This window comes from Micromys minutus, assembly GCF_963924665.1.
Source record: "Micromys minutus genome assembly, chromosome: 3".
NCBI lineage: Eukaryota > Metazoa > Chordata > Mammalia > Rodentia > Muridae > Micromys > Micromys minutus.
In genome coordinates, this window is record NC_137972.1 from 49,247,215 (window position 1) to 49,273,041 (window position 25,827).

The 25,827-nt window shown below is 38.6% G+C and overlaps 1 protein-coding gene and 1 pseudogene across 2 annotated transcripts in view; both read right to left on the minus strand.

Annotated features, from left to right (window-relative positions):
• Nucleotides 1–25,827, minus strand: part of TAFA1 (TAFA chemokine like family member 1) — a gene marked incomplete at both ends in the record, with an annotated part of 484,019 nt that overhangs the window by 341,157 nt on the left and 117,035 nt on the right. The gene's annotated exons all lie outside the window — the stretch shown is intronic.
• LOC308419167 (barrier-to-autointegration factor-like) lies at nucleotides 13,196–13,468 on the minus strand (annotated as a pseudogene). The gene has a single exon. The product of its transcript is annotated as a barrier-to-autointegration factor-like (transcript).

Below are 25,827 nucleotides of genomic sequence, written 5' to 3' on the forward strand. Positions count from 1 at the left end.
TTCACCTCTCACCTTCTGGTCATCTGGGCCAGCCTTGATTCAATTTGAGAAGAACACAAATTAATAGTAACATAAATCATTCAAGAGTATCTAAAGAGCATCTACTCTAGTGTCTAATTTACCTAGAACTATTTTGCAGGGTATAAATATTTATAGATGTGGCCACCTCTTAAACAAGTGCCAATCTCTATGCAGAGAAATAAAACCCTGAATTTCAGTACAATGAAACTCTACATAGCTCATGTGTCAAAAATGAAAGAAAGATAATATGCTTTGAAAATTCAGTAAAGTAGGAATTGCATCTATATATATATATTTCAAAATAGAACTTTAGATAGTGAGAACCTCTTAGCTAAGGCATAAAAATCAGAAAAACCATTGTTCACTTTTTATGAGACCAGTACAGTACCTGCTTCTATATAAAGACAGTGTAACTTCCACATTTAACCCCAATATGGTCTTTTTAAAAGAAAAATATGGTTAATAGAATTTTTAAGACCATGGTCTGTTCAAGACCCTTTGGTTGGTAAAATAATTTGCAGTCTCAAAGAAAGCACCAAAGGATGTCAATATTATCGAGAATAATTAGTATGATTAATTGATTGCAACTTGACTTTGCTTTTACAACCTAAAGGAAAAAAAATGGTTCCTAAAAGTAGCCTTATCTAGTCAGAATACACATTAACCAGTTACTTCTGATAACCATCCAATATATAAATGATAATAGCAGTCTCTAGAAAAACTAGTTGTTACTGTTGAAAGACTTGCATTCTTATATATGGCTTCTAAAATATTTCCTTGAGGAGTCTTGGATTTCTGGGATTGCATTGCTTCACCAATGCTGAGATGTTGATCTGGATTACAGACCAACATTCATCCATCAATTTCCTATATTTATAGTAAATGCTGCTGGACTATGGGCCATAGAACCTAGAATGAGTATTTACATAACTTTTCTATTGCTGCGATAAGACACAATGATAAAGTAACTGATTTAAAAAAAAAGATTTCCATGACTATCATGACCAGGAACATTGCATCAGGCAGGCAGGCAGGCAGGCAGGCAGGCAGACAGGCAGGCAGACAGGCATGGCACTAGAGTAGCAGCTGAGAGCTCACATTTTGAGATACTTCAATGGTGTCTCTTTCACTTACTTGCTCCAGCAAGAATACATCGCCAAAGCCTTTCCAAACTGTTCTACCTGAAAACCAAGAATTCAAATATAGGGGCCTACAGGGACCAATACATTTCAAATGCACAAGGACCAATGTTTCCTATGATTTTTATTGAATCAAACACAATATGTCTTGTGTATTGTTTGTATGTTGGAAGTGTATGAAGGAAACAAACAAACAAAAAATAAATAAACAACCAAAAGTTTTTTTCAAACTTATGGTAACCATAAATTTCTCCTCAGTTTTTCAGTGAGAAACTTAATGACAAATAGAAGATACTACTCATGCCAGCATGACTTAGAAATACCTCTGAATGTTTATACCATTCGTTAGAAAAATAGAAAAATGATTTTCATCAGGCATGGGAAGAGTTGGAGGAAGAGTAAGAAGAGATGATAAATGATACATCTGAAAATAATTTAAATATTAAGATATTAAGATCAGTTGATTTCATTTTTAAGTCTCTCTCTGTCTCTTTGTTTCTCTCTCTCTCTTCGTGTGTGTGTGTGTGTGTGTGTGTGTGTGTGTGTGTGTGTGTGTGTGTATGAGTGTGTGTGTTTGTATGTGTATCTGTTTGGGTTAGTGAGATACATATACAATATCCTATGGAAGTTAGAGGAAAACATCTTCCACCTTGTTTGAGAGGGAGTACCTTTGTGTCACAGAATATATCAGACTAGGAGAATTATGTGGTTCCAGGAGTTTTATTGATTACTTAGTCTCATTTTTCTGTGGGAACACTAAGGATTACAGACACTTGCTTGGCCATCCAGGCTTATATGGGTGATAAGTATCAAAACTCATGTCCTCCTGCTTATGTGGCAAGGACTCTATCCACTGAGCCATCTCTTTAGCCTTTCTTCAGTTTCTTAAAGTCTTATATTGGATTTAATTTAGACTTCTGTACCTTTTATTAAATATTCTAAGCCATAACAGAGTTGTTTGTTTACAGTGGTCTGTAACTCTGTAACTGTGATGTGGTAAGAATTCCTCCAGGCTCTTATTTTTTAAATGGAGATTATTGTGAGGGTCCTTCCAGAATGGTTGATTGAGTGAAACTCCAACATCTGCATTTGAACTCTCCCAGAATCATTCTGAAATAGTCTTCTAGAACAATGCTTTGAGCAAAGTTATATATAGTTTTTAGACCCTTGAGGAAGCATTCCATTCAACACAGAGATTTAGCATGCCCGAACCAACCCATGTCTCAACTATAACGGCAATCATCTGTGGAATCGGGAGTAGCATTACCAGGGTTCTCATAAACAATAGAGCGAATCTGTGTCACACACTAGAATGATAGAGCGAATCTGTGTCACACACTAGAATGATAGGTACTATTGTCTGTTGACTTGACAACAGTCTAGGCTCACCTACAAGATAAATCTGAGTATGTTTACTTTTCTAGATTGAGTAAATTGAGGTTGGTAAAAAATTCAAGGGTTCCGACTGAGAGCTGAGTATCAGCATTTATTTTTCTCTGATTCTTAACTGAGGATGAAATGGAACCTCAAGCTCCTGCTATCATGATTCCCGCACTATGATGGATTTTACTCTCAAACTATAAGTTAAAACAAACCCTTTCTTCAGTTGCTTAGCCAGGTATTTGTAACACCAGTGGGAAAGTAACCAACACAATAGAATATTGCTGAAGTGGAAAAGGGTCATTATCCTCATTATCCTCATGGGCTTCAGAACCTTTTCAGCTCCTCAAACAGCACTCAAGCCATTCTCATTGTGGAGGTACCATCCAGAAGCAAGTAGCTCATATCTTTGTTCTTTGTCATTCAGAAACTGTGACCTACATGTCCACTCTAAAGCCACTGTACATTCCTTGGCCTTCACACATGTAAAGGGAATACTGGTCCACAAATAGACAATTAAACCCTCAGCCTCTTCCTGAGAGTCTTGCCCTCCATTTGATTCTAGAACTTCCCTGTGATGATTAAATTGGCACCTCCATACAAAAATGTTCTCTGTCTGTCCCAGGGGAAAGGTTGTTTCTACCATTATGGGCCTTGTAAGGAAGGCATGACAAGCTTTGTTGTGCCTTTCAGAGTGTTAATTTTTAATGTGAGACATCAGATTCCTCTGGCTCCCTGCATCATTGTAAATGTTCTGTTGGCCTCTCATCTACTCAGTGAGGTACATTTTTGGTCTGGCCAAGAAAGTGGCTTTTATTCTGGTAAGATTCTCAAGGTGTCATATTTTTATCATCTCAGTAGAGGCACAAAGCTTACTTTGTTCACTGAATGTTGTTACCTGAGAAAGATGTAAAGGGTTAGAAACATGACAGGCAGAAGAATAACTGACAGAGAGTAGATATAGTACCCAGAGAGGAAACAAGAACACCAAAGCTAGAATGGGATAAAAAGACCACAAGAGAAGCCAAAAGAAATACATATGCATTCAAGACCAGCACAGTCAGACATGAGGCCCAGTGGCCATGCCTGAAACTCTAGGACTTGAAAGGTAGAGGCAGAAAAAATTCAAATGCTGTTTTTTGTTTGTTTTTTGTTGTTGTTGTTGTTTTGTTTTGCTTTGCTTTGGTGTATGTGTGAGGGTTGCTTTTGTTCTTTTACTGTCATTGTTTTTAAAATATTAACAAGAAAAAAGAAATCTGAAGCATTCTCATCTCAGTAGACTAACAAAACCTTGTCCTTGGCAAATAAAAGCATTGAAAACACGCTTGATCACCTGGGTGGTCTCTGAGCTCTGACCACATTAGCTGCCAGCAGGTTGGTTGTGTTATGGTCTGTCATGACTTTACCTGCATTTCCCAGTCTTACATCTGTCTTTGCTACTTTCCTTCAGACCGTTTTCAATATTGTTAAAAAGACCACAGTGAGACAGAATTTTGTACCTGGCTCATATGGGAAGAATGAACAGTATCCTCTTCTGTTCTTTATGTCCACTTTCCCATGAAGACATTTCTTCCTTCCTATTACTGTTGTATTCGATTATTTAAATTCTAGTTTCCAAATAATTATTGAGTATGTGTTATTTTGTATTGGGTATCTTTTCTGGGAGACAAAAGGGCAGGACATATATATATATTTGAAAAAAACTTTAGTGAATGTACATTTGTTAAATAAAGAGGACTTTAAAGAACATCTTACCATAAAAAACAGTGCTTTGCATAATAGACTTGAAACAGTTTGAAGGCAAAGACCATTCATTTTCACCTGTTCCTTCTACAGAGGGAAGCATAGTACTGATGTAGAGCAGATGTACAGACATACAAAAATTATGCTTGGCACTCTGACTTCTTCAGAATAATATGTATTGATCCTATGCACAGTCACATTACCTGACACAGTATATAGTTTGCATCTAATCATAGGATTCCATCAAAACTGCAATGGAATCCACAGGAAGTTTTATCTCAAAGCATCACTCCTGATTGAGCCTTGGTGGGTACCCACATATTCAAAATATCTCTTCAAGATTGATCACTAATCTTTCTTGTTAAAGGTGCTGCTGTGTTGGGTTGCTCATCAAGCATAAGGTGAGATTCCAAAATGATAGTTGATAAAGGCTCTCTACGTATACAACACGGTAGGTTTCAAGGCTATCTTCTATTTTTACATTCTATCTGCTCTTCTGAACCTTGGTCAAAGCTTCATGTTGAGCTACTGTGCAAAGATTTCATGCATAAATAGGCACCATTGTCTATCTATAAAATGGATGAAGGGGAGGTATGAGCATTGCAAAGTAGTAGCATTAGAGGAAGCATTAGAAATTTTAGACATATTTTATAAAGTCTTAAAGTACATGACATCATCATATAACTATCATATTATAATCATCATATCATCAACATCATCAATATCATTTAAATGGAGGTTTGAGGGCATGGGTGAAAACATGCCATAATGCATGTGTGATCAGAGGACAACTTTCAAGATTTGGCTCTCTTTTTCCATCATATGAGCCCCAAGGATTGAGCTCAGGTGGTCAGGTTTGACAAGTCAGTGAGCCATTTTGCCAGCCCATATTTTATGAAGATTTGAGGTGCAACCACCATCTTTTATAATACACCTAAGAGGACAGTTAAAGAATTGTTACAGTCACTGCTTGTATATTAGGGAATCGGAGAAAGCTTGCTCAGTTATCATCAAGACAGGTGAAAGTGGAACCAATGGAAGGGGACATTTACAGAGAACTCATAAGGTAAAGTATTCATGAGAAACTCTGAGCTGACTCCTATAACTGCATGTTATTCACCTAATGTCTCTACATAACCATCACACACACACACACACACACACACACACACACACATACATACACACACACACACACACAAAACTATCATAGTCAAGGTCAAAATATATGTGAGCTCAAAATCAGATGGAAATAAAAAGCAAATTATAATGAAAAGAGAGAGGGAGAGAAAGAGAGATATTCTGCAAAAATGAGAATTTGTTGAATTTCCAGAGACTAGAAGTATTCGACACAATGTACCTGGGACAATTTTCCAAGGGGGAGGGAATTTATAGTCAGCTGATAACACAAATTTCAATGCCTAATGTGTCTTTCTAGTATTTTGCTCAAATATTTGTTAGCTTCGCAACTGTTCACACACATTATGTAGTATATTTTGCGATCCTGTTTGAAAAATGCCTCACTGAAAAGAGAGGGGGTTTTTTGTGTCAATTTTATACCTGAGTGAAGGTTTATGGCCAAATTAAAATCCCTGGCAGGGGCAGGGGGAGCTGTGGTAGAGGTGCTGACTCATTATTGAGCTTAGGAGTGGGACCAGGACACTGCTTTAATGATGATGCTTGAGCTGTGCAGGATCATTCCTGAGATTAGCATATTCATTAAAAAATAAAAATAAATAAAGTAAAATAAAATATAAACATCCAGCAACCAGAGCCAAGGCATTTTGCTAGTAGTCAGCAGAGATGACATTTTTTTTACATAAAGAGGAAGGTTGGACTATCCAATCCAGAGATTTGAAGGGAATCTCAGTGTTTATAGAAGTCAGCAAAAACTGCAAAGGTGTAGATTAGAATTACTTTTGTCCAAGCTCATTCCACAAAAATGTTTTTAGAAGGGTTCTCCTAGCCTTTGACTCATTCCACCATCAGCATACACACACCATTCCATTGTTATCAAAGATTTGCCAGCTTATTAACTAAAATTTGTCTCTTAATATGTCATCTACCATAAATGAGCTTAGTGCCCACATTCTTCCAGCCACTTGGAGCTCCCTGGTGAGCATTTCTCATTCCTATCCTTTAGAATGTCACAGGTGTGTAAAGGATCGAAGCCAGAAAAAGCAATGGTTTTAACCCAGAGAGGTTTTGCAATGACAGAAGTGAGCAGAGGATGATTAGGAGGCCAAGATGGCTGCCCTGTGACAGGAAATGAAATGTTTGTGTCTGTACTTCAGGAATGACTTGGCTCTTAGCATACTTGCTTAGAACTATGAACTCTTCCAAGCACAGTCTCAATTTCTTCAGGTGAACAGTCTATTTTAAAACTTAAATTTTGGATGAACCAACTAATAAAATAGAGAGATCACATATTGGCCTGAGGGCATAGGCCAAGGTCATAGCAGGATTTTTTGGAAGAGATGCTGGCTAACCCCCAGGTCTGTATACCCCTCTGGAGTCACTCAGTGACATTTTAAACTTCAGTAGTACTTAGTTAGGACCTGGCTAATACAAAGGGCTGATCAATACATAAAGAAGAAAAGCCCTTCAGAACATTACCTGGAAAGAAATATAAATCACAGTGCCCTTGAAAGAAAAGCTACTTTTATTTAAGTTAATAAAGCTTTATTTGTTCTCTAGCTGTTAAGTTTATAGAAATTAAAAGTCTTGACTATTTGTCTTTTGCCAACATGAATTTAAAAGTAGCTTTAAAAAATCTCATTAACATTGTGCTCTTTTTTTTCATCCCAAGCTGATTCAATACAAAACACATTACCTCCTGTCTTTGCCACCAAAGTGCACATAAATATTTCACAAACCAATTTATCTCAAAATTTTTGTCATTCTTCATTCTGAGTCTGGACACAGTGTACACTGTAAAGCACTTTAGGTTTTTCAGATTGTATAATCGGAGAGGCAACATTATATTGTATCATTTTTGGCTTCTTGTCTGGGCTCAAAATATTCCTATTGGAGAATTTTCACAATTTCATTATGTCAGATTGAGACATGGACACATAATGATGTGTACTCCCCAAAAGACTTAATTGTAATAATTTAACAGAATACTGACAAAAGACTACACTACAGAACCTTAGGGGAAAGGGTGAATAAATTTGATTTTACTGACTCAGGTGGGAGAAATTATAGCCCCATGCAAAGAATGATATAGAACATTGAGGGGTACATTCAGAAAAGAATTGGGGAATCTTTGATATTAAATTCAAAACTGGGAAACTAAAGCTAATAGCTGTCTCTTCTCTTTAGCTGTCTTACTTGTAGAGATTTCTATCTCTAGACAAATTATATTCTTTATAAAGGAATACATATCAAAGGATCTCTGCTTTATAAACTATCCACATCCATGGTAACTATGCAGGTTTGCTGGTGCATTGCAGGAGAGACAACTGAAATATGAGGATTGTGCTCCAATAAAACCTTATTATGGAAGCAAGTGATAGGCTAGGTTTGATCCACCGGGCTGCAGATTTGTTATTTCTGCACTAGAGTAAGAAACCATGTATTTCAGCATAGAAACAAAAAAGTGTTAGCATCCCCTGACTTGTCCAAGGAGAAAGTATCAAGTCTCCAGGCCAACAGGTTTAAATAGAACAAGGAAAGAAGGAACAAATTAAGGAAGGAATGAAGGAAGGAACAGGAACAAAGGAAAGAACAAAGGGAGCTTAAGAAGTGTCAAGCAAACTGACTTGACTATAATCCACTCGTTTCTCAATATACTCACTAGAAAAAAGGCATGAATAAGCATTTGCAATGCTTTGATGATGCTTCAGCTTTATAAGCAAATGGCATGGATATTTTAGTTATTTGGTTTTTGTAACTCAGATTGTTGAGTTATGCTGCTACATTCTGGGTATTATAGCTTCAAGTTTGGCCAATTTAAGATGGAAGCTGACACTGCTTATTCCATAAAAGTGAAGGCGAGGTCACAAATGGAATTCCAAACCAGAAAAGTGAGGGCTGCATAGATGTTTGAGTCCTTTAAATATAGTATCTAAAATTGAAATATATATTTTGTAGTCAGCATATCAAGCATTTTAAGCACTTCACAGGGAAAATATGTGACCCTACAGTAAACACAGCATTCTTCTACAGTTTCCTAACAGACACAGGGAGCACATTTATTTGAATTGGCTTTGCTTTCATGAATTACCATAACATTACGCACACATATAGTTAAAGGATATACAGTCCCAATAGAACCTCTAACAAAAAGCTTTAAAGACATGGCTTAGAATAGTTTTAGGATGTGGTTCTAAACAGACACATACTCTGAACACATGGACATTTGCATTTTGACCTACAAAGTCTACCCGGCATGAGTAAGTGGCCAGAAGTTCTGTTTCAACCAGTCAGCTTCGGCTCTGGGCTTAGACAACCTGGGCCAAATCTCTAGCCCTGGGATGGCAGTGGGAGGGGTCCAAAATCTGACTGCCTGTAATTATTCTGCATCAACTTTTCTCCTTACATCAATTCTGACATTGATACTGTGGTTACATCCACGGCAGAGGTTCAAAGGATGAACAGTATAGGTGTGTATGTATGTGGTAGAACATCCTATGTAGACTCACCAAGCTAGAACAAAACTTATCTATAACTATTTACCCAGCAAAATAGGACACACTCATCAAATCCAGTCCCAGAGCAAACACATGCCAACAAGCCTTTATTGAGAAACAGCCACACCCATTCAATCACATCTACCTTATGCTGGATTCATATTCCTTACACAATATGAGTAATAGCAACAGACAATGAATGAATGGTCTAGGAAGTCTTTACACATGGGAAAAGTTCAGTGACATCTACTCTGAGAGCGCATAGAATTAACTGGAATATTTTCTGGCAAGTTCCTTCCTTTAACTCAGCTTAGCTCTTTACTGTAAGAGAAGGTTCACACCATTGACCTTAAAGAACACCAGGTGCTTTTTCCACCTAACATCCCTACATATCCTGTGTGTATTGCCTTAATTGACTGTAGAGATGCTAGTGTTCTTGCTTTGAGAGATCTGTTGTTAACATTGTTAAGAACTATCCCTTCGGGTAGCACCACCTGGAAAATGGTGACTGTCACATGGTCTACCTTTGGAAAACCTCTATCTCAAAAAATATCTACATTATGATTCATGACAATATCAAAGTTATAGTTATTAGGTGGCATGCTAGCGTGGGGGAGCACTACAACATTAGAAACTGTATTAAAAGAGTTGCAGCTTTAGGAAGGTTGAGAACTGCTGGTCTAGTTGCTTCCTTTTAGATGAAGAAACTTAAAAATCCCACACTAGTTCACTGAGGAGACTTGAATTTCTTCTTATGATATAAGAAGTCTACACCCAGAACATCAGTCCATTCCTGTCCTCTGCACAAACACATGGCTCCCCACCTGTCTACCAATTATATGTACCTTCAGCTGAGACTGTAAGCTGGGATCAGATTCCATATGCATACCTTTGCTCCCAGGAAATAGTACAATGATGAATCAAAGTCTTAGTGACTATTTATTATCAAGGTCCCATACAGAGTTTTTGTGAGCAATTCATACAATTTATACCTTACAAGTTGAGTTTGAACACAGATATTTAGACCTCAGAAGTTGAATTTGAACCAAGATATTATTCCATTACATTGCGTGTTCCAAATGACCCCTGTGTGTAATTATATATAATGGAGAAGCTGTTTCCAAAGGTTGCTAGGAAGCCAGATGCCTGTCCTGTGCAATAGAGTGTGCAGATGCTTTTGAATTTGAGAGGTCACTGAGAAATCTCAGCAGTATACTGATGAACGCTATTGTAAGAGATGTGGCTGAAATCAGAAGCCTTTTCCTGTCAGTCCAGGACTGGCAAAAGAATAAAGGTCCAGCAAAGCCATTTTACCAGAGGCCCCAGTATTGGGGCTGCTCTTCAGGGGCATATTTTCTAAGGGGCTTGAGTGAAGCTTTGTGGCTGGTTTTCATTTCCGCTGACTCTAGCAGGATGGTATTGATCTGTGGAACTGGTTAACCCTGTGGAGGAAGAAGAAGATCATCAGGGAAGGAACTAAGAGTGAGGGCTCCCAGCTGTGCTCCGTGAGCTGAAAGGTAAACAGATTTTCATCATTAATTCAAGTCCTGCAATCCAAGGAGCCAAGTCTCTTTGAATTATTATTATTAATAGTAACAATAATAATAATGATGATGATAATGATAATAACATTAACTAGAGGTGATATCTCTCTGACCTCCTTGTGCATCAAACATACTAAGACCGCCTGAAAGTGAAATGTACAGTCAGAGACACTTGGAGATCAACTGAAGGATGCCAGCCCCACTTAGAAATGACTAAAAAGAGACCACATGTGAGGTTTTATCATCTTGGGCAAATAAACAGGAAGCATAAAGCCTGGGAGATGAGACTGTGGGATTATTTAGTCATGTCTATTGATCAAAAGACAGTTCCAGAAAGACTAAAATACTATTTTAAATATAAACAAGCTGTGTGTTTTTTCCCAATCTGCCTGTATGCCTTCCAAGCAAGGTTTTATCCTCTTGATTCCTACGGCAGTTGGAATAATTCATTTCCAGTAAAAGGGAAGCCATCTTAGAGATGTTATGTACAGAATTGCAGTCATGTAGACTGTAGTGACTTGATACTTTCTGGCAACATGCTACTTCTGACTTAAGATGACAGGTCCACCGAAGTCTTCTGTATGCCACTAAATGTGGACTTCAGTCTGGATTTCTACAGGATGCTCTAAAGCAGGCTTTAAAGCACAAAAAACATAAAGCCAAAAAAAAAAAAAAAAAACCCACAAAAATGGAAGAAAACAGTCAGCTAAGTGGTATTAGTATTAATTTCCCTACTTGTTTCTGAACTCTCTCCATATAAACGTTTCCTGCCCCACACCGATTGCTTCTGAAATCATTCTGAATGAGAACACAGAGGGCAGGATAGGATAAGCCAGACACAAAGCTTGCATAAAGAACCCAAGAACGTTCTTCCTCTTTTCTGAATTATGGTGGCTCATAGAATTAGAATCAGGATGAGTTCCAGTTCAGTCCCTTATGTGCTAGCTAAAAATAGATCCAAACTTTAGGAAACTACATGACCTCAGACCTCAGGTTTTCATCTACATGAAGATATTAATACCAACTTAACATTAATAAGTGCATATATTAGAGTATCTAATTTATAGCTTTTCTATAATTTAGTACATATTAAGTAAATGAAGACAATTTTATTTTGGAAGTGAAAATTATAGTATTTATCATTCCAAATTTCTGATCACTGTCAATCAATCGTAAGAGAATATTAAGGCATCAAACTGCTTAATAATTTGGATATAATCAGGTAAAACAGGTTCATATGAATGGATAATTTATTGTGAAGCCCAGAATGTTCTAGGCTATGTTGATGCATTTCTTCTTTGGTGAGTCACAATAATCTTCCATCCATATTAACTAACTATTTCTATACTATAGGTAAAGAAACTGAGCTCCAGAAAGTAAATTTGCAAAATGTCATATTTCATAAGAAAATCCAGGAAGAAAGAAAAAAACACCAAGTAGACAAATAAAAGTATCTACCTAATTTCATGGCTGATGTATAGAATCACTCACTATACACAAGTACCCACAGTATCAGATCATATGACTACTTCTATAACCTCATCCTTCATTCATGCTCAGAGAACATGGTTCAGAGCAGCCAGAGAGTTCACAGACACAGTGGCTTTCTAGCAGCCCTTTCTTCTTCTAGACCCTTTGTGTCTTCTGGAAAATCTTAAGATCCACAGATCCCATTTTCTTTGTCTTCATATAGCTACCTTGGTCTTGGGCTTACCTCATCTCATCTACTGGGTGTTCCTGACACTATTCTTAGTTTCTTCAAAATAGCTCCAGAATCAGAAATGGTACCCGTGGGCCAAATGCAGCCTGCCTGATCCTGGGGTTTGGACCACCTGGTACTTGAAGGGTGGAAAAAGTAATAATCTAATTATTGCCACCACCTGCCTGGCATCACGGTTGTATACCTGTCTTTTGCCAGGTGTGATGCTGGCAGGCTTGGATCAATTAGTAATTGTAACTGAAGCTGAATGCAATTAATTACATAACCTTAAGCTGTTCAACTTTAATACCCTGAAATTACCACACAAGACTGATTTTTAATGAAGTGTTGCTGCACACAAAGGGACACGGTGTGAGTAAGGACTCTGCAAATGTTTTCTTCAGAGTTGGGCTCTATCCAAGCCTGTGTAACTTCTTCAGATCTAACCCTTTCTGTTTTTCTACTAGCGCTAAAATGATTTGTTAATGTTCAGCTTGTGGTCCCTCAAAGTAAAAGTTCCTCAGATCATGAAGAAGAATGACTTGTCCAGAGCTGCTCTACAAGGTGCGCAGGTGGCACAGAGTCTGACCTCTGAGACTACAGTTGACAGCCATGGATTAGTCTGAGTTCTGGCTCAGATCTTTTTTGAAGGCCACCTACTTCATTAATTTAAAAAATCTTTTATAAGACAGTGACTTTTTGCCTATATATATATATATATATATAATAAAAAAGGAGCCAAAGGGCATCCAACAGATAGTGAGGGAGAAGGGACCAGGAATCCATTCAGGAAAGCTGGTAACTGTTGCCATGGAACTGCAGGGAGAGGTGGAAGGGGAACACATGCAAGGTCAAGAATTCCAGAAAAGTTGAAATGCTGAGGGGAAAAAACTCCCAAAAGACCCTGGAGTACACAGGAGGTGAGGGTGAGAACAGCAATCCTTTCCTTCATGGAGGACAGGGAGGAGCCCCGCCCTGCTGCAGACTCCGGAGACTGTGCTGTGGCTGGGGGGCTGAGGGGTCCCCCAGAGAACGTTACAAGAAGGCATCACACCATTCTCGAAGGCACCCAAAGCAGTCCTGGAACTGCTTGGCATTGGCACCATATGTGTCTTTTAGCCATTCTCGAAAGAGATCTTGATCTTTCTTTAGCACCAGAAACTGTCCAAGAACCACAGAAGCCTTGTCAAACAAACCCCTTTATTCCAGCTTCTTGCCCAGGACTTCACCAATCCCGGCCAGGCTCCCCATTGGCTTTTCCCCCATGGGCTCTGCCACGAAGTCTCGGTGCTTTTGGGAGGTTGTCATCTTGATCAGACTTAACCCACAGCTCTGGCTCTGGTAAAGGCTTCTTGCACCACTCGGCCTCTGGCTCAGATCTTAAATGAGACAGAACTGATAACCCCTCTCCACTTCCGTCTCCTCATCTGTACAATAAGAATAAGTCAGCGCTGGAAACGTTAGGGGAGCATGCAGTGTCTGGAACAAATGCTGGCTGCTACAGCACCATAGTCCCTGCTAACTCTGGCACAGGTCCAGGGATTGTCAAGACTTCTTAGGCTCTTCCATCATAGGAATTACTAGTTGTGCAGCTAACCGTGAGTAAGGACTGGGGATCTATGCTTATATGGGTTCTCATAATGAACATTACTTAATGTAAACTATGTTTTAAGAGAACGAGTATGATTTCTACAAGTCTGAGCTTTAATCTTAAAATGGAGGAAGTGTTACTTTGATAAAGGCATGTAATTAGTATAATTAGTATAATCCATATATGTCAACTTTTATATATTGTATGGCGGTTCACTGTTATAGAATTTTTTCTTGATAATCCCTCTTTTACTTTTATTGCATCCTTTTTTTTTCTTTGCTCTAGAATTTTACTGGCACAGAAAGTAGAGATTAAATGTTCCATGTGCATTGGATAGATAACATAAAGGGTGTGTGTATGTGTGTGTGTGTGTGTGTGTGTGTGTGTGTGTGTGTGTGCATGCCTATGTCCATGGCTAAGGCAAGTAGAATTATGAGAAAATAAATAAAATTTGAAGAGAGTAGAACTACTCCTCCTCCCCTCATCCCTCTCAAGACAAGGAAACCAAAACTGTCCTCAGGTACTCAGAGAAAGAAAATCCACCCAAGGTCACTGGTAAATCCCAGAGCAGGAGGGGCTGAGAAGAGACAACTGTATATCTCAAGGAAGCAGCACATGTTTGGATAACATAGTCTGGAGATCAATGGCTGCAAATATAGTTTTGCTAAGACATGATATTCTAACCAAATTCTTTATGTTGCACAATAACTGAAATGAACCAAATGAAGCTCAGGACTTATTATAACAGGAGTTGGCTAAATGTTCACAGAGCATATTTCTTATTGGGGAGGGAGGAATCAGAAAACCCCATTTACCAGCACATCATGAAGTATGTTAGTCAATGAAGGGAATCATAACTGGTCCAAGTGCCACAGATAACTAACATCAAGAGCTCAGCTGTGAACGGGTTATCTGCATCACCTTGCCCTCATCCAATCCTAGGATGCTTTGCTGAAGAAGAGGCAGAAAAAGTGTAAGAACCAGTGGATCTGGAGAAGTATCAACCCACAGCAGTTATAATTACCTGCACAGAACCTTCACACAAAGATCAAAACAGGTAAAAGTCTAGAATGGATGGCATAGTGCCCTGAGGCCCTACTCTGATCTGACGGATTATTGGCAGCTGATAACTGCTGAAGGAGATACAGATACTCTCCTTTAAGGCTGTAGACACCTTCAGCTTGTGCATTTATGCCCCAGTGGATGGCCGTATACGCATGTTCATATGGGCAGCACTAACTGAACGCAGGGTTGCTAATAACAATGTTAAAAAGAGAGATTTGAAGTTGGATATGAGACAGGGTGGGGGATACTATGAGAAACTGTAGGGAGCACGATCAACATATAGTGTATATATTTATGACACGTTCTTTCAACAAGTAAAACTAGTTAAAATAATAGAAATAAATAAAAACATACAGCATTATTAGATGAGATAGCATTAATCAGTCTTAGTAGTCAAATGATTGTCACAAAATTATCACATCTAAAGGTAAAAATCTAGAAAATAGAAGAAAATTGGTTTAAGGTAAATAATGGACATAAAGTGAGTCACACATCGATGAATGGGTTTCTTGAAAAGTGGGTTTTCCATGTAGCTGTCCAAGCGGAACTAATCTCAAAAGCACATGCTCTCACCTTGGGTTACTGTGCTTCCTACTTCACCACGGGGCTCTCACTCAACACTGGAGTACTGTCTCTTAGCCATGAGAGAGCCATAGCATCACCAAATTGAATGTGTCAATCTGAACCACTCTGTGGAGATTTCTTTGAACATACAAGTGTTCCTAACACTTGGGGCCTAGAAATATAAAATAAGTAAAGCATAAACAAAGAAAATAAAGCAGCCTCTGAGAGATTGACCCCAAGGCTCTTCAAAGCTATAGAGGAGCTTTTCAACTTATACCCAGTGAGTCCTTATGCATCCACCTCCTCAAACTTTCTCAACAGAACGCCATTCTTTCTACTCCTTCATCTTTCCACTCTACTAGTTCCTAACCATGACCTTCCAGCTTTCACACTGCAACACTTTCTAAATGATCCTTGAAAGTGGCCAGTGACACGTCATAAACCACCTCATTTGTTTCAGTAATTTGAAGCATCTGGGAGATAAATACCAGCTGAACACTAATTGGGCCTTATATGAAGAGTTTGGTATTGATCTGTGTAGAGGCCCAGCTGGCACAGAACTCAACCACTTCGGATTAGGCACTATTTATATACTGTTTTTGAGAAAATTTTGCTAAACCTAACTATCAATAGGGAAATAAGTACTGAGCTATGAGCAAAGACAATGGCTCATTTTTCTTTCTTTCTTTCTTTCTTTCTTTCTTTCTTTCTTTCTTTCTTTCTTTCTTTCTTCCCCCCCCCCTCTCTCTCATGTACTGATGGACCAAAAGGACATCCATTGACTTGGCTACTCAACATCCAGATTCCATACTTATAAAGATCCAACATTCCTTTAGAAACCAAGCTCACTTCCCCCTTCCTCCATACAGATAAGAAGTACATTCCAACTTTCACTGTTTTTGCTTTCCAGTCCTGAGACTACAAACAGCACTTTATCTCTAAACTTCTGTGTTGCCAGGTGATGTGACAGCAATAGTATGAGCCATAAATCCTAAGACTTTTGAAGTAATCTTGTTGAAATATTGTCTCTTGTGACTGGGAAGTGTAATCTACACAATGTGCAACTAGTGTTAGTGAGGACTTCCTCTTCACTATTTTGGAAGTCCCCACCTAGAAGTAAACTTAATGAAAAAGGAAGAGCAAGTTAAACATGAAGAGGATAGTGTGCTATCTATATGGTACATAAACTAATAAGTCACTTTTTATGCTTTCAGCCAGTTTGAACAGGTGTCTCCAAAAACACCAAGTTTTAAGATAGGAGGCTGAATCTTATTGACAGTACGAGGGGCAGAGTGCACACTAGGACACTATAGGCAACATCATTATAGGGAGAGTGGCTATGAGGAGCCATTCTGGGTTTCAATCACTGGGGTCCCATTTGCCAAATGAACCTTCATGTCAGAGAGTCACTTAACTTCTTCGGTTTCTGAATGCTGACTCTACACAATGAGCAAAGTCAAACCGAGTGATACTGAAGATTCCAGATATTGAATAGGATGCTGGGTATACGTTCATTTATCCTCAAAGTAGAATGGGTACTGTTGCTGTTGTTTGTAAGATATGGATACAGTGTGGTCGGAAAAAAGCTAATTCAGTAATTCAGTTAATGCTTTATGGGAAAAACTAGGAAGAACCCAATTCAACCATTTCATTTCGTGGGAAAAACAGAAGAAAATAAAAAGTTTATTTTATTATGCCTTTATTTGAAGGCATCCAGCTAATCTAGTCTTTTAAAATGATACTTTCAAGATACAGGCTCTGTTGACTTGTTCCTTGGACATGAGAGTCGGCCAGGACCTTCCATGGCTAGGGTAGGAAGACTTTCCAAGGCTTATCTTGTAATAATTTGACTTTGTTGACATGACAATTGCAAAAATAATCTGTTTTCTAATATTTTTCCTTTTCCTAACTGTCCTGGGCTTTGACTAATAAAACAGTGATTTACAGCAATGTCTAAGAAGGCAACTTGAGTATGTGCTTACAGGATAATTACCAGGCTTCCTCTTTAACTGAACCCTATTTTTAACCAACTCCCTCTCTCTGAGTGTGGTAATTAAATGGGGGAACATATGAAACTCGAAAAGTGCAAACTGAAAGCTAGATTCATTTGGTGTTGTATCTTGGGTAACTGCAGGTGTGTGTTAATGAATTACATGACTGGTTAAATGAAATTAAAGGCAGCTGTGTATGTTTACAAAACTGCAGCAGACAATTACAGGTATCTGTAGCATCCATAATTCATCCATAATTGACAATTTTCATATTACTGTATGAAAAGCAAGTCGTATGGATGATCACAGCATTTGCCTCTTAGAGCTAGAGATCTTTGGTGCCAGAACCTATTCAGTATCTCAAAGGAAATAAACACAGCTTTTCAGGGAAAGTCCTCAAGGTAGATACAAACACAGGTGACTCAGCCCACAGCTCCATTCCCATAGCTCCAGTTTCATCATCAACAGAGGAGAGAGGGTACACCCACACTCTACAAACACACAGTCTTTGCTTTTCACACCTTGACTTAATTGTGGAATACTCAGTTAAGTTCCTTAAAGCCATGTGTCTCAGTTTCATCTTCCATTAAATGGGATAACAACACTGACTAATACGAGTTTGTTTTAGTTGAATAATTAAAATTATTGACTTAAATGATGGAATATATTTTGAGTAATGGCTAGCACCAAATAAGTATTTGGTGAATACTTATAAATAGCTGCAAGTATTAGATTTCTTAGTCGTAAAGTGAAGGGGGACGTGTGGCTTGGCACATATGAATGTCAGGAGCTGTAGTAAGGGAAAACTTCTAGAATACTTATCTGACTTGGGCACATGAACATTCTATATTCTATACAGTCAAATGACATAACAAACTGATATTGCTGTTTTTAAAAGAGCCCTTTTGTTTTCATTCCTGTCTTGGGCTTATTTTATTTAAAAGAGTCTTTTACATTTGAGCACTTGGGTTTGTATCTTTATCATGCATCTTGGGCTTAAATCACTGAACACTAATTTAAACTTTTTCTGGTATAAAGAGCTTCCCTATGCATGGGATAAAGACCCCTGTGCTTTCCTTCTGTGGTGGGAATTGGATTTTTCCATGGCTTGATAAGGAAAAACCAAGAGCTATATTAGAAAGATGATGGAATTGAAAGAAAAACCAAATACAGCAGGGACTGTGAGCAAGTGAGCAGAAAAGTAACAAAGATACAGGCCACTGGCCAAACATTATTCTGAAATCTCCAAGAGACTAGCAAGAACTGCCTTACTCAAGTGCACGCCATTACAGAGGGGAGAAGCTGAGGGTCTGATAGGAGGGCCAGGCAAACAGACTACAAATATAAAACTAAATGTTTGAGGCAAACAGATATAAACTTGTGTCAAAGTTGCCTATTAGTTAATAGGACATAGCTGGAAGAAAACATCCATTCGGAATGCCTCAAGAAATTAAATGAATAAGCTTTTGGGAAAAAGCTGATTCCAGTGGCCATCAGGGGTCATGCTTTTAACCTATATAGAGCAAATGTGAAGAATAATATGTTGGCATTATGGGTACAATTCTTTAGCTAAAAAAGAAAAAGAAAAAAAAAAAAAAAAACTGGCAAGATATCTCTAAGGGAGGAAAAGGATTTTTAAAAAGGATCTTTGGCCATTCATTAGATAAACCAGCTAACAAAGTTTTTCTTGCCTTTTCCCATACAGCACTAATGACTCCCCAACACTGTACAAAGGCCAAACATAAAAAAACAGTAGCCAAAACAGTATCCTGGTTTATTATTTCTAATTTCTATGCTGGACAAATGTGGCATACAACTTCTTTAATTCTAAGCACTATTCTTCCAAGATAATAAGACTGTCTCTCAACATCTTAAATGTGTTTGGAATGTTGATTTTCCAAGGGTTTTGAAAGCTGTTCTCTTTGCACAGACCACAGCAAAGTTTTACAATAGGCAGGAACATTAGGCAAAGCAGGTGTAATCCTACTTCATTCACAAAGAACAGGGCACTTCATTCAAAAGGAATCAGTCATGTGAATGAGATTAAATGTCTGTGTTCCAAGTCTATCATTAGATGGGTAGAAAGAGCCAAGAATGAACTCATTTGAGCAATAGATATAAAACAATCTACCTTCAATTATGTCACATGTTTCATTGAAATTGCCACTGATTAGATTCAAGGGTGGTCACAGATGGCCATGAATTCAATAGCATCATTTCTCAGGATATTGTGTATTGCTTTATGTTTAGTTCCATTAGCTATTGTTACAGACAGAGACAGAAGAAAAGATCCAGAAATACATATCACTATATCGCCATTCCCCAACCTACAGAGGCTCAATATTAAGTTTTACAACTTTACGTGATATGAATTTGATTTCAATTGAGTAGAAACTCTGCTTTGGATTGTGAATTTTAATCATCTCCTGGCTTCAAAATTTCTAGGGATGTGGAAGAATGGCAGTGAGCTACAGTTCTCAATCACTCCTGTCTTCGTGAAACTACCAATTCACAACAATAAACTGCTGACACTATTTATAGATTTGGGCATTCAATAAATTATAATGGATACTTAACACTTACTCATGAAAGGCTTTGTGTAAGATGAGTTTGACTGATGAGTGCAAGTTTTCCTGGCATGTTTGAGGTAGGTTTGAATAAGCTTTGTTCTTTGATCAAGCTATGTGGATAGATTGCTTGGCCCACCTAATGATGTTTCTTACTTGCTATGGGTTTACGGAGCTATACCCCACAAGGTAAGGGTCTGTACTCATAGCTACTCAACATGAAAGGCATGCCATGCCACACAGAGATACTTCGGAAAAACAGTAGGTCTGGAAGGGTCAAAAGAGAGAAGTCAGTTGTAGAATGTTAAGGGACAATGAATTCCATCAATCTTACTGGATTTCCTTAGGAAAATAAAGCAGGGTGAACAATTTTTAAAAGTTTGACTTGATTTTTTTTAAGTTTTCTATATCACATAGAGATTCTACCTACTTGCTGATACTTGACCCTTGGATGGTCTGGGCAGAAGATTACTGTTCCTTAGGCAAGTGGAACAAATACATCTTTGTACTAATTAGTTTGCAAATTGAAAGTCTGTTCTGGATGCACCACTGCTGTTTATTAGAACTTTCTGGTCCAGAGAAAGCAGTCTTTCCTCAGCTAGGTTTTTAAAGATATTAAAACATCACAATATAGATCTTTAAAAATCTTTATGAGGAACACTTAAAGGTTTTTATGATTTCTATTTACTGTGTTTCAGCATGTGACCCCACATCCCTAAGTTGATTTCAATAATCTGAATCTGCTTAAGTAAGAAATAAGCTATATGAATAGTCTTCAGGAAATCAACATATCCTCATAATTGACAATATGCTATATCAGAGGAGCTATTTAAATTAGAGGGTCTTCCCCAAATTCTGTGAACATTTCTTGTCATGATGGCTGTCACTTCAGCTATATACCAGGATGAAGGGCTCTAAGTCTCCCCCGTGGGACTTTGATATGGTCTAAAGATATTTGTAAAATCCAGGTGGGAAATGTCCAGTAAACCTTGTAAGGTGTGCCTTTCTTCATGTTCTGCCTCAGTTGTTTCGAGGTACTGTACATGGTTGCTGTGTTTGTCAAGATCAATATGTAGGAACAAGTGCTCTGACCCACAACCTTGCCCAACATCTTTCCAAACTTTCATTATTCTGGCTTTGAGGAATCCTTTCCAATGTGTTCTGAGAAGGTCTTTCTGTAGCATCTGTTTAACACAATCTTGAAAGAGCATAAAATCCCAGAGTGTCACAGGCTGTTCAGATACATTAACAGGTAGCAACGTGATCCATACAGTGCATGCTGTCCCTTAGAGTTGTGTATAACAAAACCTTATATGGGTTTTTAAAAAATATATAACAAATGCAAGTTCATTAACAAGCTAGGCCTTGGTGGCATGTACAACATTGTTGTACGTTGTCACCATGCCAACTCTCTAATGTGAACTATTGTGATCCTGTTATTTTCCGATTAGGAAATGAAGTTTTCTGTGGGTTGATGAAAGATTTTATACTTAAGCACAGGGTCAAAGATCTGGGAGAAAAATTATCAGGAGTTGGGATTTGATATGAAATCTAATTACAGTGACTGAGGTTTTCACATAGAAAACTAGGCTAAAATTCTCTTGGTAGAGAAAGTGGGAAATTAGAAGCAACTTGGAGAACAATGTTTCAAGAGAGGTTAATGTAAAATGTGTGGTTGAAATGTGTTCTTAGTAAATATACTCTTGTTTTCTTGATTTGAAATAAAGAATACTGTCTAAGCAGACAAGATAAACAAACATATGTATCTCCTCCATGAAATACATATTGGGGCTTTTAAGAATAAAAATGAGCCAGACCTCTTGGCCAACCCTCAAAGGCAGCAGAGAGCAAATGAGAAAGCTCATGAGAATGAGGTGATAAAAAACAATAACAAAATTTAGGAAATGCCTTCCAAGAATTTGTTCACACCCCAGCAGACACTTGGTTCTAACAAATGCTCGATTCTGGAACCTAGGAGCACAGAAAGTTATTTTTCCACAGCCCTGAAATTTGATTTTTTTCCTCCTTCATAAGAGAGTGTTTCTGCCAAGTTTTCTCAAAAACAAAAGGATCTTTTAAAAAAATAAAGTCCTCTGGCTTCTGGTGACATTAAGGGCATGCAGAGGATGGGCTGTAGATCAGGCACAACTTTTAGCTCTAGTGAAAGTTAAAGGGACAGATTGGAATTGGGCTAGGTTATGAGTTTAAAAGTGATATAGAATTCAAGGGTCATGTAGGTTCTTGAGAGACAAGTTAGTCTACCCCTATGTCTCCACGAATGGCTGACGCTTCTCAGTCACTCTCTCTGGACCCTCAGATTATAAACTAATCCCACTTTACAGAACACTGCAAGCAGGTTTCTATTAGACTAAGACCAGAAGTCACTTCTCCTATTTCACTGTAACCCCCTATCTTTATTCTTAGCTTAACTCGGTGTTTCACAACCAGAAGTGAGTCCCCCTCACTACAACCACTGTGGGAACATGTGACAATGCAGGAAGGCCCTTCATTGTTATAAATGGAAAGCAGAGGTCACCACTAAGGTAGCTGTTGCCAAGGATGATGAAATGTCTGAGATAGCCCTTACAACAAGGAGTCTTTGGGGCTCATAAGTTCATACTTTGCAATGGTGAAGCCAACATGTACACGGTGATGAGAGGAGAATAGACATGTGATGTTTGTGACCTAAGGGCCTAGCTACACGGAGACTAAATTGCGTGTAATTCAGGAACATGTTGGTTTATTACCCACTGTAGAAGCCTTTATTTAAAAAAATTAATTTATTTTATGTGTATGAGTGTTATGCCTGCATGGATGTTTGAACACATGTGTACAGTGCTTACAGAGACCACTCGAACTGGAGTTCCATATGGCTGTAAGCCTCCATAATGGGCACTAGGAATTGAACACGAGTTTTCTAACCAGCACACATAACTGATAAGCAATCTCTCTAACCCACAGAAAACCCCTTTGTAAATAATGACACAGACTAATCAGCTAGTCTCAGTAGCTGGTAAGTGCTTTCAGAACAGAAATCACATATTGCTAACCCCTAATCTCTCAGGAGCTAACGTAAGGAGTAAGATACAATAGATGATACATAGTTTATATATATCTCTATATGAAAATTTAACAAATCCAGTCTTGTGAAAGATTTTCTTTCACACCTTTCAAGCATGGGCTTGAGATTGTCTGGGTTAGAATTGCAGCTCATCCTGTGTACTTAATTCTGTTGGAGTACCCAAGGGAGACTGCTCAAAGAGATACATGGTCTTCCTGAGCAGCGGCAATCAAGGACTCTGTGGCTATAAATGAAACTCAGCCTTATGGATATATGTAGATTTTGCAGATTTTTTTAAAAAAGGGTAATTTCCCAAGTGAATGTCAATGTGAAATTCACAAGGCTAGATTCTCCAAACTGTGCATTTTCCTCTGCTTTTCCCAGGGCAGCCCTGTCCAGCTATGCACAGGTCCTTCACATGGAAGGGAGCCACTTCTGGGAAGAACGTCTGAAAGTGAATGTAAGCTAGGCAATTCATGACATGGGGTATATTTAAAGTGTTCTTGGACATCTCCCAAGCACCACCATCATAGACACAACCCATTTCTGTCTTAACAGGAACGTCTTTAGCCCATCCTGTTAGAGTAGGAGGCTTTGCCAACTTCCTTTAGACTTTAATTGATAACACACAAATCTGTTGCCACAGATGGTTAGGTGGGCAGCATCTGAAGCTGAGGTCTGGAGAAAGGCTTCCCACCCCCAAGCAAATGCCAGAATGTTCAAGGCACGTCAATGTACAGTGCACCATGGAAACAGAGTTAAGGGGAGAGCTATGGGCACTCCACTAGAAAAGGAGTCTGAATCTAAAGCGTCCTTGTATGAGGAAGGTTACAGGTTCCCAGGTTGCCTTTCTGTTACATGCTGGTGAAAATACACGACTTAGAACCCCACATTCACTCACAAGTGGCTGGCATAAGACCTTGAGCAACTTATTTAAATTTATCAAATGTATCAGGTCCTAATTCCTCCACCTCCAAAGGAGATAGATCTTTTTTAAAAAATAAAATTGTTTTACTAATTGCCAATGCTCCTGAGTATGTGAAACAAAATACTCACGGATCCTACTTCTGTTCTCTCTGTCTCTGTCTCTGTCTCTGTCTCTGTCTCTCGCTCTCTCTCCTCCCCTCCCTTCCTCCATCACTCTCTCTACAATATGTCCATAAGATCTGGCTTGAAAACCTCAAGTTCTTCAGGGCCTCTGTAGAATTATATTATAATGACAAATGGCAAAGTGACTCAGGAAAAGAAGACCTGAGTTGGAATCATACTTACTGAACTGGACTTTTTTGGTAGCAGATAACTGAAAGTCAACTCCAACTATTTTAAGGAATAAAAAGAAAGATGTCTGTGCACCGTTATTAAGCACAGATGAGACACCTAATTGGCTTTCTCAATACGGCAGGATTCATTTTTCAGAATAAGTCATCACAAACTGGTCTCTTCAGCTGTCTTTATTTTGTTTGCGCTGCATTCTTCATCAAGGCTTCCTGCAGAGGCAGCTTCAAGGACAGGACTTTTACACCCTTTGACTGTCAAGGCCAGCTGACAAAAGAGATTTCCTAAAACCACTTGAGAAACCAGAATGTATTCTTTTTTGCTCGTGCTTTGATCATGTGTCTTCTCTTGCCACCATACCAAACTTGATTCCAGTCGATTGAGATGGCAAGGAATTAACCAGAAACCAGCAGAAGAGATGGCACTCACTCTATGCTGTGGTCTTCTGACCATTCAAGTTCTTTCCTAATAAAGGTCTTGGCAACCTTCTTCCTTCCTGCCACATGTTGTGGGTGGTTCCAAACATGAATTAAGCATGGGCTGAGAACAAGTGGAGAGTAGTAAGAGCTAGACTGAAAAGGTGTTTTTGTGAGTTCATTAAAAAAGCATGTCCACCTCAGGGCATAAAGATGTCATCTGTCTATTATGTTTTCAGTTTGGCAGCCTGGGGAAGTAGAATCATAATACTGGACACTGATCTCCCTTTCATTTTCTCAGACTTCACAATTAAGGATCTTAGAACAACAACGAGAGAACATTCTGGGCACAATATTCTAAGCATCAATCCACAGATGGCTAACTCCATGGGCAAATGGAATCTTACCTAGGATACTTCAGCCATCTCTGTCTCCACAGTAGACTCTGAATTTCTACAAAAGCCTGCTGAAGTCACTCTGAGAATGAGGGCTTTTTTACAATGGTAGGTCAGAGTATTCTCAAGTTCTGTAGGGTGGATTTTAGGAAGCAGCACAGTAAAGGGACATCATGTTTAGGTTTTATGATACAATTAGTGGGAAAACCCCAGAAACAGTATATAACTGCCCTGAGAGTATTCACTTGTCCTATAAGCTGAAGGTAGCAGTTACACTGAATGCTGCTGACTTTCTCCAACCATTACTATTTATCTATTTATAGTTTGTGAGGAATATGTGTACATGAAAGTATGGAAACAACTTTATGACCTTGGTTTCTACCTTCTACATTTATGTGGGTACCAGGAATGGAACTCAGATCTCCAGGTATGGGAAGCAAATGTCTTCACCAGCTGAGCCATCTCTCCAATGCTCAAATTCCATAAGAAAAGATCATCTCAAATCATTGGATGACACCCTCAAGACAAGAAGAAATAGCACTTGGCTAGAAAAATGCAGGAACTTAATCTGGAAGAGCTTTCTGAAAGGGGAAGTGCTGTTCAGGGCTACCTCTGCTAAGACTTGATCTCTTCCTTCTGGGGGTGATGCAGGACACATTGTTGGACAGAGATGAAAAAAAAGGACTTATTCTCAAGTAAGCAAGATGGCAAATCAATGTGAGTGCTCAATGCCAAGGGTTAC